We start from the raw sequence: 14,452 nt of genomic DNA on the forward strand, positions 1-14,452 counted from the left end.
TCTTTATTTAGTACAGTTGTATGGTCATAAAGTTATTAAAGCAATGTCATCATGAAGCATTCTGTAGGTAATTAGAACGTTTTCAGAGAAGAAGCAGAGTGAAACAATTACTATCTCTAAATGACAAAAAACTTAAAATGGTCATGTTTAAAGATCTGATGAGAGTTCATTTGACAAGGAAATGTAGTTATTTCTGTGACATACAACATTTAAAAGAGTAATTAGAATTATGACTGACAATATTACACCAGGACATATCATGAACAGAAAAAGTATTGACAAATATCTATGAACTTCATAGTTCATAGATTTATGAAATTTCTGAAATATTTATATTAACAACATTCTGAGATATTTATATTAACATTTACTCATACAAATAAAGCCTATAGAAGATTAAGCACTCTTCTTATTTGACACCTTCTTATCCATTTCAACATATCAAGTAAAATAAATTATTTCTAACATTTCTCTTTGCAAATTGAAAAAATAAATCTTTTAACATTCTCAGGGCCCTATGAGAAATCTCAAGGTCAGTTCAAGAACAAGAAGATTTCATTTAGGGTTTAATTTGGGGAAGGTAAAATTGCCAAAAGTGTTAAAACCATTAGCTCATTTAAAAGTATGCAGTTTTTGTTCTCTTAAATAATCAAGGATATGATAAAAGTTTATATAAAGCACAGGAAATTATTCAAATAAGAAGCAATACCTTTGTTTCCTAGGCAGGTTACTCAAAAGATAAAGAAAAGGCATTTATAATTTCTTAGTAAGAACAGACAGATAATCTAAGAACTTTGTTTCAACAGATATCTAAATTCTAGATTTGTACCAGGTTAATTTTGAAATTAGAAATAATTTTTAAAATTCTTATAAATAAACCCTTTCAATCTTACTGCTTGAATAAAATTTTTTGAGAAACCTCCCATAACTATTAATATTTGCTTTAGATTTTCCATCTTTCTCCAACTGTGAACTTTCTTTTTTTTCCTTTTTTTTTGCAATTACTTTTTTTTATTGTTGTTCAAGTATAGTTGTCTCTATTTTCCCCTCAGCACTCCCCCCTGCCTCACCCATCCCCCACCTCCCACCCTCCATCTTACCCCCACTTTGGCTTTTTCCATGAGTCATTTATAGTTGTTCCTTGAGGACCCTTCCTCTTTTTCCCCTATTATCCCCTCCCACTTCCCCTCCGTTTACTGTCAGTTTGTTCTTTATTACAGTATCTCTGGTTATGTTTCGCTTGCTTGTTTGTTTTGTTGACTATGTTCCACTTATAGGTGAGATCATATAGTATTTCTTTTTTACTGCCTGGTTTATTTCGCTTAGCATAATAGTCCCCAGATCCATTCATGCTGTCACAAAGGATAGCAGCTCCTTCTTTCTTTCTGCTACATAGTATTCCATTGTGTTAACATACCACAGTTTTTTGATCCACTCATTTACTGATGGGCACTTAGGTTGCATCCAACACTTAGCTATTGTAAATTGTGCTGCTAGGAACATACGGGTGCATAGGTTCTTTTGAATTGGTGTTTTGGGATTCTTAGTGTATAATTCCAGCAGCGGAATTGCTGGGTCAAAAGGCAATCCTTTTTCAGTCTTTTTGCAGAAATTCCACACTGTTTTCCACAGTAGCTACACCAAAAAACTACTCCACCTAATAAGTGAATTTATCAAAACATCAGGATCCAAAGTCAATATTCAGAAATAGAAGGTATTTTTATACACCAACAATAAAATAATCAGAATAAGAAATCAGGGAAAAATCCCATTTGTTATAGCAACAAGAAAAATAAAGTACCTAGGAATAAACCTTACCAAGGAGGTAAAAGACCTATAATCAGAAAACTACACAACACTGAAGAAAGAAATAAAGGAAGACACAAATAAATAGAAGCATATACTGTGTTCATGAATTGGAAGAATTAACATCATCAAAATGTCCATACTACCCAAAGCAATTTATTGATTCAAACAATCCTTATTAAAATACCAATGACATATTTCACACATTTAGAATAATTGTGAAGCCTTTTACACAGAAGCATTCTGTAGCAGACTAGCAAATTTTATGAATATAACATCTCACAATTTGTATGGGCATGTTCTTCCTCATAAGTATAAATTCTCAATGTGGCAAAGAAAACATACTTATTAATAGTTCCAAATATATTTAGCTTCTCTGTACCATATAAAAATAGGATGCCAAAAGTATGTATACTTAAATTTATTATGAGTAATTAATATTTCAGTAGTTTATTTTACTTAGAAATCATCAAAATATTTAATATATATCTGTTATCTGAGTTAGCACAATGCTAAGGTTTCAAGTTACCAAAAAGAGTTCAGGAACTATTTTTGGGTAGACATGTTACAACACCAAACATGGCTAGCCATCATCTCAAGGCGTGTCCCTGTTGACTACTATTACAGCACTTGCATGTTAGGCAAGCATCACAAAACAGAAACCTAAACAAACAATTAAGTACCTGTTTATTTTATTATACTACTTTTCTTGATATACATGACATAATGGGATTCAAGCAATTATTTTCACTGCACCTTTACATGTACATTTTTTTCTTAGTTTGAATTTACAATTGTATAATCTTAAACAACAAGTAAATGTATATCAACCTGTTTGGTTAGTAAGCCCAAGTACAATTAAAATGTATGTTCATTTTATACTTAATGCTGGTAATTCATAAGGCATCACTTTTTAAAAATTATACCAGCAATATTAAATAATCTTAAGTGCCAAGGATTTACTCAATTGATGTGAACTTGAAAAGCATTTGGGCTTGTTTTTATATTTCTGGGAATTTTAGAAACAATTTATATAAGAGCTCATTAATCTCCAAATCAATTTGAATAGAAGTCTATTAAGGGACTTTAGAAATTAATTAGTACTGTCCACAGGTAATAAAATGTCACATATTCATTACACACTGTGGATGAAAAAAAATGGATGCTATGGAAAGTAACCTAACAGAATGATCTGATTTTAAATTCCTAACTGGGCAGGTCATTGTGGGTAATCATGCCCCAGGCACATCACTTGTTTAGTAAAAGTTTTTTTTTTTAAAGATTGCAGTTATTTATTTTTAGAGAGATGAGAAGGGAGGGAGAAAGAGAGGGACAGAAATGCATATGTGCAAGACATACATTGACCAGTTGTCTCTCTCACACCTGCAACTGGGAACCTGTCCTGCAACCCAGGCATGTGCACTGACTGGGAAACAAACCAGAGACTTTTCTGTTTGGAGGCTGGTGATTGAGTCCACTGAGCCACACCAGCCATGTCAGTAAAAGGTTTTAAGCACAGTATAGGTTAACACACTTTGGAAATAGAAAAAATAACCCTGGAAGGGGGTATTAACCCTCAAGACAGCACACGATCTTCTTATTCTCTTGTAATCTCATCCTTGTGTTGCTTCCTTCCATATTTATTTAATATTTCTTCATTTTTTATTATATTAAATATTTCTTTAATTGCAAATGGATAAAAGAAACTGCAAAACTGTTGTTCTCTGGATCATTTGGGATTTTGCTCCCTGGAGTATGTCATCAGTATGGCTTAAATAGACTCATAAAAATTCTCTACAGGTTTGAACATTTCTTGCACATGTAGACACAAAGTCATATGAAAAGACAGACTGAATAGCTTTCCATGTTAAAATTTTAGTACAGTTTGTCTTTGATATTTTTAATTGAAGATTGTAAAAAGTATGAATGAAGAGCCAACATGATAATGGGAAGGCTCAGTCTTCAGAGCAACATGATTGAGAGGATCTTAAGTTTCCCAAGAGGCCATTAAAGTTCCATTTATTATTCTTAGTAAAAATATGCTAAATAGAAGGAGTTGGACAGAGTTCGTGGATTTTATACTCAGTAGAGTTCAAGAAACAGGTTTCAGTCAACTGAGAACTAATCATGGGAGTAGCAAGGTCAAATAGAACAGTAATGTCTCACAAGCACCAGGAAAATGTTTCCAGCCCATAAATTGGGAAGTGAAATCTCCCTCAAAACAAAGAACCATGAAAAATCTCCAAGCCCAGTGAATTAAGGAGTAAGCCCCACTTGAAGCAGAGAATAAGAAAAAAAAATTCTGTCCCAGCAGATATTTTTCAAAGAAGCGGGGACCTCTAACCCAGCCTCAGCTGGCCTAGATTCAGTAGCCTTAAACATAAAATATTTTTTGTAATGAAATTCATCCTCAAGATACAAATATTTTCTTCTTTTAGAAATACTATTGTGAGCCCTGGTTGGTGTGGCTCCATGGATTGAGCACTGGCCTGCAAACCAAAGGGTCACGGGTTTGATTCCCAGTCAGGGCACACGCCTGGGTTTCAGGCTAGGTCCCCAGTAGGGGGTGAGTGACAGGCAACCACACATTGATGTTTCTTCTCTCCTTCTCTTTCTTCCTCCCTTCCCTTCTCTCTAATGAAAAAGAAATAAAATCTTTAAAAAATACTATTGTGAATGTGATACAAGATTTGAAGGGAATCCCAAATGTGAAATTCAAAATAGAATTCTAAATCCCATCTTTGTAATAGCAGACTATTTTATAATATAAATCTCTTTAGTTCATTTTCCCTTTTAAGGGTTTCTGGTGGCTTATTATCACAATTCGAATACTATGCAAACTCCTTCCATGTCTTACTAATCCCTTGTTCTCTCATTCTTGCTTTCCTACTGAATCTCTCCTCCCACTCTTTCCCCATTGCTTTTTCCTCTAATTATACAAGAATTTTTGCAGCTCCTTCAACATGTCAAGCTTGTTCATGTGTCAGAGCTTTTTATCTGTGCTATTCTGCCTGAAGTGCTCTTCCCCCATACTTCAGGTAGCTCCTCCCTCCTTCTATTCAAGTCTCTACTCAGTGTCACCCTACCTGAAACAGGCCCTGCCTTCATTCCATCGCCTTCTATTTACTTACCTTGATCTTCTTCACAATACTTAATAACTGTCTGAAATTGTCTGGCTAGTGCGTTAATGGTATCATTAACCATTAAGAGTTGGGGGATTTTTCACTGCTGTGCCCTGAGTCCCTAGTACAGGATCTAGACACAGTAGATTTTTCCCATATATATCTTGAAAAAAAATGAATGGTTAATGAATGATTATATCTTCATGACTACTGTAAAAGGAGCAATATTCATTTAGAAAAATTAATTCTAGCCTAAGTATCATATATATATTGTGAGTGACAGCTTACTTTATAAATTTAGATATTTAAGCTTTTTCAGGAAGGCATATAAGTAATGGGGTAAGTCAGACCTGAGATCCCCAGAGAACAGGGGAAGACCCGAGGTTCAGGGGAAACCCCACCCCAGGGGAATTTGGAGGCTGAAGATTAAAGCAGCCTGCCTTCCAGGATGGGAGTGGCTGATTGAAAAAGGGAATTGCCTGAGGCAAGAGGCTAGTATAAACACAATGTAGTTGGCAGGAGGAGGGGAAGAGAACTCCTGGGATTGAAACCAGAGCTGGAGCTTAATAGCCCACAGCTTTGAGGCTTCTAGCTCAGGACACAGGCTATACAGTGTTTACATGAGCTGTGAGGGGTGGGTGCTCCACAAAAGATGAGTGGAGGCTTCTGCTCATGTCCAGAAAAAAGGGCAAAGAGAAACACAGCCATTGCTTGGAAAACTGTACACTCCCACTGGGCTTCCCGTGCTCCTGGGATTTTGGAAGGACCCTTTTGAAAGTAAAGGCACAGAGAAAGTTCACTCTCTCTCTTGGTACTGGGGTTTTGATTTGGAGTTGGTGCAAGCTCTCTCGCTCTCTCTGGGCTTTTGGCGTTGAGTGCAGGGTCTTGGCTCTGGCTTTGGTCCTTGGACCTCCTGGGTCTCTGGTCCTGATCCTTGCATGGACTTGAACACCTGTGGTTCCAGGCAGATGTTAAGCCCACCAGGGGCTTAGACCTCGCATAGTTGGAAGCCTGCTCCTGGAGGCTAGGTCCCACAGTGGGACTTGCACCTCCCTGGGCTCTGGCCTCTGGGAGACTATGATCCAGTGCAGCATTGCACGTGGGTCCTGGATGACTACATGCAGACTAAGAGCAGCGCTCCCCAGATCCTGAGAGAGAGCGCTGCTGTAAGGAGATGGCAAGTCTGAAACCCACAGGTGCACATTCCAGAGAGGATGGAGATCCCTTTTTGTGACAGGCTTAAGGACAGACAAGGAAATGGGGAATTTCTGAGTGTGGTTATTTTGGCTTGTAGTCTTTTGAGGAACAAGACAATTTCTGGGTCTCATGGGAGAAAAGGGTTCAGAGCAGGAGTCCTTTCAGCACCCCCCAAATTGGTACCCTGTTAATAAAAACCTGTTTCTTTCAGCATAAATTCTTGGGTCATGTATTAGTGTCACTAGCAGCTGAACCCCATGCTACATGGTTACATATATGCTAGCCTAGATACAGGGTGGGGTAAAAGTAGGTTTATAGTTGTTAAGCATGCAAAACACAGAGTTTATTTTTGTATTATTATTTATTAACTATTGCATTATTTTCCATACAACTGTAAGCTTACTTTTGCCCATTCCTGTATTTCTTTATACAGATAAATGAACAATAGCACTATTGTCCGTTGTCACCAGAACATATCAAAATGCATAAAGTTTTTTTATGTAAGATTAAAGAATTCATATTCACACCTCAGATGGGTTATTTCATGTTTCTTAAGCAAAAGAACATTCAGGTGTGTCTTAGGCTTAAAAGCATTAGTTTATGTAATTTTAGAGATCAACTATTTGCACAAATCCACACAGGATTATGATTACAGGTCACAGGACAAGTCATTTTGTTTTCTTTTTGATTGAAGTGAGGGAAATGTCTTATATAATCAACAATCAACAGTCTACTTCAGATTTTCTTTTTCATACTGTATTTTAAAAATATTTTACATATATAATTTTACATAAATGTGTTATATGATATCATACTCACTTGTACTGTGTACAACCATTTTTTTCTTTTTTATATTATTTGGCTTCTTTTTCTCCTCATCCCCCATTCAAACGGCTCCTGCTTTGTAACTCAACAGATATGTTTGCATATATATTTATGTTACATACATGCACACATGCACACACAGACACCTGCATACATCATGCATTCAAATAGCAGAGAAAAAAATGACAAAATAAAAAATCTTGGAAGAAGCCTGAAGAAAAAAAAGCTTACCTCTAAAGGAAAAGGGATAAAAATTTATTTACAGTGAAGCTCTTGTCAGGTACTAGGGAAGCCAGAAGAAAGTAGAATGAAGTATTTTAAGTGTTGAAAGGGAAAAATCACCATCATAGAATTCAATATACAGTAAAATTCTCCTTTAAAAATGAGGCATAAATAAAAACTCTCTCAAACAAAATTCCTGAAATAAGCCAATATAGCATGGCCCCAGCATATAAAGTCAATTTACAAAAGTCCATTGTTTCCTTATATACCAGCAATAAACATTTTGAAATTAAAATTTAAAAAAAAACCTTTGAAACAGCACCAAAAAGTAAAAAGTTACAAGATTAGTATATAGTAAATTACAAAACAATGATGAAAGAAATGATAGAAGATCTAAATAAATCAATGAAGAGGTATTCCAAGCTCATGGATTGAAAAGACTCACTATTGTTAATACTCTATTTTTTCCAAATCTGTCCATAGACTCAACACAGTTTCTATCAGAATCCCAGCAAGGTTATTTTCTAGATATTGGCAAATGGATTCTGTAGTTTACATAAAAAGTCAAACAATTAGAATAGCCAACAAAATACTTAAAAAAAAAAAGAACAAAGTTAAAAGATAACATTACCCAAATTTGTCTTACTATAAAACTGCTGTAATTAAGAGAATTCGGTATTGATTAAAAAATACATACCTATGAAACAAAATAGAAGCCAGAAGCAGACTAGAAAAATATAATCAAATGATTTTCAAAAAAGTTGCAATGGAGCATATAGTTTTTTCAACAAATGGCACCTAAACAATAAGACACCCATATGTAAAAAGATGAACCTAGACAATACCTTACACCATTCAGAAGTTAATGCTAGGTCATGTATCATAGAAATGTGCACTTGAAACCTATATAATCTTATTAACCAATAAATTTAAGAAAATGAAGGAAAACATAAATCATAGGATCTAATGTGAAATTCAAGACTACAAAATTTTTAGAAGAAAAAAAATAAGACAAAATCCACATTACCTGGTATGTAGTGTTGAATTTTTACCTATTACATGAAAAGCACAAGCCATGAAAGAAACATTGATAAGTTGGACTTAATTAAACATAAAAACTACTCTGTGAAAGAAAGGGAGAATACAAGCTACTAACTGGGAAAAATAATAAGAAAGCACAGGTGATCAATGTTTATCTAAAATTTACAAAGAACTCTTAAACCCAACACAAAGATAACAACCTAATTAAAAATGGAAAAAATATCTGAACAGACACTACAACAAAGAATATAAAGTGATAAGAAATAAGCATATGAAATACATCATTATCATTAGGAAATTCAAATTAAAATAATGAGATAACACTACACAGCAATTAGAATGGCTAAAATTCTAAACACTGACAAAACTAATTCCTTTCAAAGATCCAGAGTAACTAGAACTCTCATTTCTTGCTTGTGAAAATGCAAATTACTACAGTCTGTTGGAAAGACAGTTTGTGTTTCTTACAGAACTAGAGATGAACTTACCACCCTATCGAGCATTTGTGTTCCTGGGTATTTACCAATTGGATGGAAAATCTATGTCAACAACAACAACAACAACAACAACAACAACAACAACAACAAAACCCTGCACATCAATATTTATAGCAGCTCAATTCACAGTCACCAAAAATTGGATTCAACCAAGACCATTCGACCTTAAAGGTTCAAGGTTAAACCTTTACTTAAACTGCACACTTTATACAAAACATAACTCAAAATGGACTATACATTTAAAGTTAAAATGTAAAGCTATAAACATTTAGAAGAAACATATGAGTATCCCTGGCTGGTGTGGTTCAGTGGATTGAGTGCATTCCTGCGAACCAAAGGGTCCTAGGTTTGATTCACAGTCAGAACACATGCCTGGGTTGCAGCCCAAGTCCCCAGTAGGGGGTGTGTGAGAGGCAACCACACACTGATGTTTCTCTCCCTCTCTTTATCCCTCCCTTACCCTCTGTCTAAAAATATATAAAATCTTTAGTGAAAAAAGGTTTGTATTAAAAAAAGAAACGTATGAGTAAGTTTTTGCAAATTTTAATAGAGTTAATAGGCTTAACATCAAAAGCACCATTAGATTGAACTTCATCAAAATTAAAAATTCATATTTACATTTAAAAATTTTGCTTTGTGAATGACCCTGTTAAGATGTTGAAAAGACAAAGTACAGACTTAGAGAACATATTTGTGAACCACATATCTGACAATGAACTAATATCTAGAATGTATAAAGAACTCCCAAAACTCAAGAATCTTACCACAATAAAATCAACTAAACTCAGTAGTAAGAAAATTTCAATTATAAAATATGCAGTTGGCAAATAAACACATAAAATATGTTCATCATTATTTGTCATCATATACATATAAATTAAAACCACAATGTAATATCACTACACACCTATCAAATTTTGTAACATAAAAATTAGTGACAGAGAACACCTTTCTAATTACTAGATGAGAGGCTGCCCAATTCATGAATTATACAATAAAGCCAATTAGACCTTTAAAAAAATAGTGACAATACCAACAATTGGTGAAGATGTGAAGATATTGGATTAGTTATACATTGCTAACAACAATGTAAAATGGCACAACTACAGTAGAAAAACAATGTGCAAGTTCCATAAACAACTAAACATGAAACTAATAAATCACCCAGCAATTAAATTCATTTTTAGCAAAGGAATGACAACTTAGGGTTAAACACACACACAAAATGTGTGCACAAATGCTCATAACTGCCTTGTTTATAATAGCCAAAAACTGGAAATAAGTCAGATTTCCCTCACTGGTTAATAGTTAAACAAACCATGATGCATATATACCATAGAATATTACTCAGTAATAAAAATGAAATATATATGTGTGTATGAGAAGTCTGTTCAGAATATATCCAGCCATGCAAAATATGAAAAATAGGTATATTTATTTAAAAAGATACAAGATACAAGAAACGTGCTAGGACAATAACATCTCAGTCCCCTTCAAAGTAGATACTTAGGGACCTCACACAGTTCTCCCCATGTATTTATTTGCCATCAGCAGCCCCATTGTATTTTCCTGAATTTCATTGATGGTCTGACATCTCTTCCCTTTCAAAGGTGATTTTAGTTTTGGGAAAAGCCAGAAGTTGTGGGGTACCAAATCTGAGCTGTAGAGGGGCTGAGTCACCTGAGTGATTTGATGTTTCACCAAAAAACTGCAGGAGATGTGATGCATCAGCGGGAATATTATCATGATGAAGCTGCCAATCACCAATTGCCCATAGCTGTGGCTTTCTGAATCATCTGAGTAGTTTTCACAGAGGAATGTTCAAGCTTAATGCAAAATTTGATACAGATTCATTGCTCTACTCACTCAGTCATTTTGAATCCTATGGCCACACAGTACACGTGCTCACTCAACAGCATCTACTGTCCCCACTGACTAGTACAGTGAAGTCATCATTGTTCACTCATACACATCCCAGTCTACTCTCTTTGGCTGCCAGGTTACATCAATGTCACACAATCTGATCTCGTTATATTAACAATGGCTGGATTTTTTCTGGATAGACCTAGTATACATGTATTCAACAATTTGGGTTAATTTCAAGAAGTTATGCTGAGTAAAAATGCCAATTTCAAAAGCTTACATAGAACATGTTTTACTTATATGGCATTTTTGAAATAACAACACTTTGGAAATGGAAGAAAATTTCATGCATTTCAAGGCTTTGGGAGGGGGTGGAGATAGGCAGGAATTGGATTAAATTCCCGCCTATCTGGCAGTGGTTAAAAAAGTAGAAGAGGAAGCCTGGCTGTGATGGAACAATTCTTTATCTTTGACTATAGTGTTTTTATCCCAGTTGTGACATTGTATTATAGTTTTGCACCAAATTTGTATAGTTTGTTTATAAATTTTATGGTATTTGCTCTTTTTTCATTTTTATATAGTCTTCTGTTTCTAACAGTCTTTTAATTATTACTGTGACATTGTAGTCTTATCAAGAGATCATCCTCCCTTAGGCTGTACATATAGTTTCCTAGACTTTATTGTAAGAAGTCATTATTGCAACTGGAATTCACTTGGAGTAATGATTTAATGTAAGGATTTGATTAATTTTTCTGGATGGATATCAAAACGTCCTTCTATGCCTTGCTATCCTCCTTTGGTGTACTTTCCTTGGCTGATCTTGAGCATTTCTATTTTCAAATGAATCTTTAAGCAATTACTTTTAATTTAAAAGTCCATTTGGCTTATAATTAAAAATGAGTTTCAGTTAAATATTAATTATAGGAGAATTTATATTTTATGACACTTATATTTTATGATATTTAGATGTTTCCTTCCATATCTGTAGTCTTATTGGCAAGATCTGTCTTCCATATAACACCAAATAAGAAAAAAACACAAAAATACTGGAAAGACCATACAACAGGATCTATTTTACATGTGATACAAAATTAGATTTACATTTAACATGCTTAGAAGTAATTGGAGTAAGTGAAAGTGTTTTGTCTACTGTCTTCAACTGTGAGTTATAGCAGGATAGGGCAAGAGATCTCAGCTCTATAAATGATGGTACAAATCTTGGGGCTATGATATCTACTGGTTGAAGCCTTGCCTCTACAGGAAATACAGCAAGTTTTCTCTTTGATACAAATAAGAATGGTGTCTATATGTCATAAGAAGGGTTAATCAAAGGTTGAAAAGACTTCAATTTGTCACTACAAAAACCAAAGCCCTCTAGACATTTAAATATTTAAAATGTAATTCAATCAAAATAGTTTGCATTTGAAATACACAGTAAGAAAAAGTGGTAGTTATGTACATTTGAATTAAAAAAAATGTTCCTAGCAACTGACCAACAATAAACAATAAATTACAAAATAATTCCTAATTTGCAGTACAAATTTCATAGGCTATGCATTACTTTTTATGAATTTGAAAATTTGAATAACTAGCAATGCGTGTTAGAACAGTTTTTAAGAGTATATATGGGATTGAGCGCAGGCTGTGAACCAAAGTGTCGCAGGTTCGATTCCCAGTCAGGGTACATGCCTGGGTTGCAGGCCATGACCCCCAGCAACCGCTCATTGAGGTTTCTCTCTCTCTCTCTTTCTCCCTCCCTTCCCTCTCTAAAAATAAAAATAAATAAAATCTTTTTTTAAAAGAGTATATATGTTTGAGTTAAGAAGGAAATCTAACTCTGTATATGCTTTTATTTTACAGAGGGGTGATGTGAATGTCTACTTAGACACACAGCAAAGAATGTCTGCTTAGATACACAGCCTAAGTTAGAACAAATTCTATCAATTCCCAGTGCACTGCACTTTTCAGGGCTTTGTATTTTTGTTATCCATCAGTGCTTTACTAAATCAGCCTCCCTCACCCTTGTACTCTCTCTTCTCTAATAAAAGGCTATTGAGTTTCTCTTCTAGCTTTTATGTGTATTTTAGGTTTCTTACATTTGTATATTTTTATTCTTTGTGGGCTTCTCCCTATGCCTCATCCTTTTATTAATCATTGTACCCCTTAATTTTTTGTGTCTGACAATGCAAGTGTACCATATTTATATCCACAGATAATTTTTCCACAATAAGAAAAGCTTGCTTTGTTGTGGGTGTATTTTCACACATTAATGTTGGTTTTTTTGCTCCAGATAATGAAGCTTTTTGACAGTAGCCTGTTCACAAATATATATTGCAACAGTAGGAATTATTGGAAAAGTTTTACCACCTATGGAATAGCCCCACAAAGTCTGTATTCATCTGTCTTTTGTGAGAATATCTCAATGATATTTTGGTAGATTAGTGGCCATTATTGTCTTCTGAAGAAATACCCAACATTCTCAACACTCAGAACAGTCTGATATCCATGCACTATTTTAAGGATTTTTTTTTTGCTTATTATTCCTGAGCAGAGTTTTGAAAAGTATATGATATCAGATCATCTATAGTGCAGAAAAATTCATTAATCAAGTTATGTGGATATTAGGCATCTTTTAGAGGATCAAGACTTACTTCAATTCATCATCTAAGAGCTCCATGTGTGCCAATTCATCACTATTACAATCCTGTCAGTTTATACCTTCATAAATAATTATTTCCACACCCAGTCTTCTAAGGGGCTTCATAGGGTATCTTGCCAGCTGGCCCACATTAATGAAAAACAAACTGCTCATGATCTATGGCTATGGCTCATTGTAAGCTGAGCGATATCACACTTTTGTGAACAATGATTATACTGTTTGAAATAGCATTTTCACATGGAAGAATTTTCTGCACACTTTGTAGAAAACTATTTTTACTTTGTCAGCAATGACTGGCAGATTGCCAACCTAACAACTGAAAAAACAATAGGTTATTTAAGTGTGTGGCCACACTAATAGAAATAGATGGTTTGTCAAGAATCATCATCTCTGGGTCATTCTATGCTCTGTGACTAATATTTATGTGCATGTTAGAATCAGAATATCATGGCCAGATGCCAAGAAAGAAGCCATTGTGTTCCTTTGCTTGGAAAAACTGCTCTCTATCCATACATTCAATGACATCATGCCAAGACTAAACCAGAGTTGTTATTCTCCACACATCTATATATCTGGTGAGTACAGCTTCTTTTAATATTAATAGGAAGATCTCTAGAAATGCGTGAACCTATGACTACATAATGTTGTGATGTTATTATCTGCACACATACGCACCTTTGTTTATTTTTAAAGAAAAGATCGATTCTTTTCACAAACTTTTGTTTTTAAAAATGTTGCACTTAATCACTTGGTTCCCTATATGGAGATTATATAATATAAAATCCATTAAACCTAAGAAGTCACAATGACATTAGTTTTGTTAATGTGACCTAACCATGAGATTTCTTGTTGCCTAGAAAATGCCAACACATGGTTAATCCAGCACCAGTTGTATATAGGCAGGGGACACAAACAAACCAAAATGATTGAGTCTAGAAGATGCTGTTGGCACTTTGCCCATATCACCTTGATTTAATGTCTCCTGCAGACAGTTCCAATACAGGGCAATGACTTCCTATATCTCTCTGTTTGAGAATGTTCTATGACCACCACCATCCAACATACACACAAAGGGGAAGACTGTAATTGCTGAGGAATTAAAACCCTAGGAGCTATTCTAAACAAATGGAGGACAGGAGTTGTCATATAAATATTTCAGCTTCCTTACTCCTTAGTAGGATAATTCTGAGACATGTTCCACACTGTCTCTCAGAGGATCA

The sequence above is a fragment of the Phyllostomus hastatus genome, unplaced genomic scaffold (assembly GCF_019186645.2).
Source record: "Phyllostomus hastatus isolate PE091 unplaced genomic scaffold, TTU_PhHast_1.1 phas_contig_30, whole genome shotgun sequence".
In the NCBI taxonomy this organism is placed as follows: domain Eukaryota; kingdom Metazoa; phylum Chordata; class Mammalia; order Chiroptera; family Phyllostomidae; genus Phyllostomus; species Phyllostomus hastatus.